Raw genomic sequence first — 4,478 nt, 5'->3', positions numbered from 1 at the left:
GGATTAGCGGCCCAGGATCAGTCACTTAAAGGATGATGGGGAGATCGTAGAGAAGGATGTTCTAGGCAGAGGAGGGACATTTAGTTATTAATACATTTATCCATTCAGTAAATGTGTTTTGTTCATGTCTTTTATTAACTCATATACAAGTAACTGTCTTCTGGTTTGCTGAAGCAATAAGTGAGACATTTGTCACAGTAATGTCTGCCGAAGTGGCTGGCCATAAACACTCCAGCACGACATTCATCTGAAGAGCACTCTAGATGAAGGTGACTTATTTTGCCATTCTCATCCACCTTACAGTATTTCAGGACGGCCAGCTTCGCCTTCTTTTGCTTACACTTATTCTTCTCAGGAGTGGTATAAACATTCAGTAAATACTAATTGAATATCTAAGTGCCATGTACTGTTCCAGTACTGAAGATACAACAGTGAATAAAACAGACAGGATCTCCTTCCTTGTAATTCTAACATTCTAGTAGGAGAGACAAAAATGATTGGGCCACAAAAATATGAAGTAGTGAGATGTACTTTGGGAGAATATAAGCAGGGTGGAGGTGCTGGTGGTGGGTAGGGTGAGGATGTGACCTTAGAATGGAGAGTGGAAGAGTGGGAGAGAAGGAAGGCCTCTTCAGGTAGGTGTCATTTAAGCTCAGATCTGAATGGCAACTGTGGGAAGCTTGGGTTGATCATTCAGGCAGTGGGAAGAGCTGTTGCAAAAATCTTAAGCAGGGAATGAACTTTGTGTTTTTGAGTTGGCAAAGACCAGCGTGGCTGAAGTGCAGTGGGTGAAAAGAGGGGCAGGAGATGCAATACGGAGAGAGGCAGGTGCCAAACCTAGGTGAGGTCTGGAAGCTTGAGAGTGGTGAGCTCAGAGACCTGCTAAGAGTTTGATATGGCATTAGGAAAGGGACTGTGTTAGGTGATGAGAGAAATGATTTGGGAGATATAGGCAAGAAATGGATTCTGACAAGCCCTACATGGAGGATCTGGGAGGCATTATTTCTGCTCAGTGCCATGCAGAGAATCCAAGGAGGCCATGACTAAAGTCATTCAAAGAAAACCTTTCATGTTTATGCCTTCAAGGAAGGTATGAATATGAATCTTATCTCTATTACTTGTTCTTGAATCAAAGTCATCAACACACAGACTCTATGAGAACTTAGAACTTTTCTCGAGTGTGCCCCTAAATTCTGATTAATGTAAAATTTATTTTTGCAACATTTGAGTATACTTACCCTGATGGTGATTTCTGTTTGATGAAATATTAAACTAAGTTGTTTTATAAGAGGAGAATATATTTTACAATGACTTAAATGTTGAGGTAGCACATAATGTCATGTTGGTAACAAATATGTGATATTTATTTGCTAGAGCATGAGAGAATTTTGCCTACTGGTATATGACGCAGACATTGCTATTTGTCTACCTTATATCCATGGTTTTCCCTTCATTCTTAACAACAGAACCTCAATTTTGTTTGCCAGTGAGCCCAACCAAAAAGACTTGTGTTTTAAACTTCCTTGCAGCTAGGGATCATCTTGTGACACGGTTCTGGTCAACATGTAGGTGGAAGTTTCTAGGGAGCGTGATCTTTCCTGAAGAAAAAGGCAAAATCTGGAGAAAGTCCCTTTTCCTGTTCCCTTTCGTGCTTCCCCTTCCTTTCTGGTATTTGTAATCATTTAGTGACTTGATGTTTGGAGTCTTCTAATTTCTTTAAACATGATGCAAAACAGTATGTGGAGCTGAAGACCACTGTCCCATGAGGAGTTGGGCTAAAGCTTTGTGATATTTGCATTGGTCTGGAGCTAAACTGTAGACGTAAAACTATAGTAAGGTAATTTTATCAAAAGTACACTATCTCTCAGAATTCATTATACTGAAGGCTATACTTCACGTATGTAGTGATAAGTAGTTTCTCCCTTTCCTTGATCCAGAATGTATGTATGTAGTGATACATAAGTTTCTGCCTTTCCTTGATCCAGAAAAATCTAGTCAACAATTATTTCTTAAATGTTCATTTAACTATATGTACACTGACTATAATTTCAATTTCAAATGTAACACTTCTTTTTGTGCCATGAGGGATACAGAAATGATGAAACCAAGATTTTTTCAAGTTCTTGGGTCTACAGATTTAAAAAAAAAAAAAAAAGAAAGAAAGAAAAGTAAGAAAAAAGAAAAAAACAAATTAAAATAAAAAAAGATTTTTGTTCTTAGAAAGCTGATAATTTCATGAGATGACACATGTGTTCACAAATAAATGTAAAACAAGTATGTATATGATGTGGTGGGCCATGGCCAGGCCTGCCCAAGAAAAACTAAGTGGATGTGAAAGGATTTGGAAAAAAAGCCCCAGCCCCAAATGCAAAGCGCACATTTCCAGGGCTGGAACCTGGACGTTAGGCCTAGGTGATGTGCCTCCAGAGTGGTAAAACTGTTGCCTTATGTATAGTACAAGTTGTTTCTGGATGGTGAAGAGTCTAGGGTTATTAAAGTTATTGAGTCTACAATTCTATGAGACATCTCATTCCCTGTAGGCCCTGTCACTGAGTTGCAGTGTGCCTCTAGATACAAGGAGTCAGTGCGAGCTGCTTCCTCCCCCGCAACCTGCCTCTGCATCTGGTTTCTGTGCTCTGTGCAGTTTACTGGCTGCTTCAGGATTAAACAAAGTAAAAGCAACCCTGAAATGTTGCCCATTTTAGCATCTTTGAGTAGGCTGTGTGGGGAGGTAGTAAGTGCCATTAGGCGTTATTCGGATGAGTATCAAAGAGTTGTGAGGAGGAAGAAACAATTCTGGCTGGAGGCTTCAGGAAGGTGGCAGCATGAGCTACCTCTTGAAAGGCGGATAAAATTTCTTAAGGTGAAGATGGGAGGAAAGGCATTACAAGAAGAGGAAAGAATATGAATGAGGAAATGGAGGTAGGAGAACAGAGCTGTGTATTGGAAATGAAAAGCATCCCGTTTGGCTGAAGAACAAGGACTGTATGAGGAAGCAGTGAAAGATGAGGCTGGAAAGGGAGTCAGGGCCAGGCTAAGAGGGTTGGCATTTAAAAATTAGTCATGGGAACCATGGAATGTTTTTGAGCAACTATTAAAGCAGGTGGATTAGTAAAACAGAGGACACACAAATAAATCTGGCAGCATTACTGTGCATGAAACATGGAAGAAAAGACTGGGAGGTCGCTTAAAATGCCCAGGCATGAACTGAGGTCACATGTGATCACAGAATAGGACAGGAATTTAAAAGTGTTATTTTAAAACTAATTGCTTTGTGTGTGTTTGGGGGGGGGGGGATGCATCAAAGAGAAAAAAGACTGTGAATTTGAGTTTTGGAATTTAACATATGGGAGGATAATAAATAGTACAGTGAACAAAGGGAAGACAGGAAGAAGGAAATATAGTATTTGTTTCAGAGATGTGGGGTTGAGGTACAAGTGGAACATTCTGGTGGAAATGTGCTACAGGCAATTGAAAATAGAAGAATATAGCTCAGCTGAGAGGTGGAGTGGCAGATGACTCACCTACATTGAGGTGAGTCAGGGACTTTGATCTGTCATAAGCATAGTATATGAACCTAATAACAGGCTCTAAATACTTGACAAATGTCCTAACAAGGAAGTCAGAGATCTAGGAGAGTCTTGAGAAAAAAAGCAAAACTGCGATTATTGATATGTATAACTTATGTTTGTTTTACCAGCTGTGAAGTTCTCAGAAACTCTTATCCTCAATTGACCTCCCAACTGGCAGGTAGTATTGCCAAGGGACACATTCTTGAATAGAAACCCACAATGCTGAATTGCCATATATTCCTAGTCTAGAATCTGAGATATACACGAACTCCATAACTAAGTAGACGAAAGCATCCCTTTTTTGGGGGGCTGGGGGGGGGCACATAACCCTGAACCACGGTCCAATTACAGGTACAGTACTGATGATGGCTTAACTAGTTCATGGAACTAATTAAAACTAAAACCATGGAAATGTTCCCCAGGAGAGGTAGGACTGTGTGCCTGGCAGGTGCCGCAGGGAAGTAGGGGAAAGGTTAAGGAGAACATCAGCCTCCGGAGAAAGAGAAGCAAAGGTGATTGCATAGCTGCCAGCTGGAAGCCGACTCCGGTCATCGGGCGTACTCGCCCCCATTGCGCATCGCCGGTGCCTACCTCACCCAGTTCCAAGGCGGGGGCCGAGCGGAGGCAGGGGTGGGGTCACCAGGAGAAAAGGAAGTGGGCAGAAAAGCCCGTAGGGAAGAGAGGGCTGGAAGGAGGCCCCGGCCCCAGCCTTACTACGTTTCCCAGAATTCAGTGAGGCCACGAAGACAGGCTCCATGGGCGCGGACGGAAGACCCGCCGCATGGGATTTGTAGGCAGGATCCGCGCCCCGCCCGAAGGACGAGTCTAGCGGGGAGGTGTGCAGGGATTGGCTGAGGAGCGCTCAAGTCCCGCCCACGTGGTGACGTCAGGCGGCGGTCTTGCTAC

This window comes from Papio anubis, chromosome 4 (genome assembly GCF_008728515.1).
Source record: "Papio anubis isolate 15944 chromosome 4, Panubis1.0, whole genome shotgun sequence".
Lineage (NCBI taxonomy): Eukaryota > Metazoa > Chordata > Mammalia > Primates > Cercopithecidae > Papio > Papio anubis.
This window is presented reverse-complemented; position numbering follows the sequence as displayed.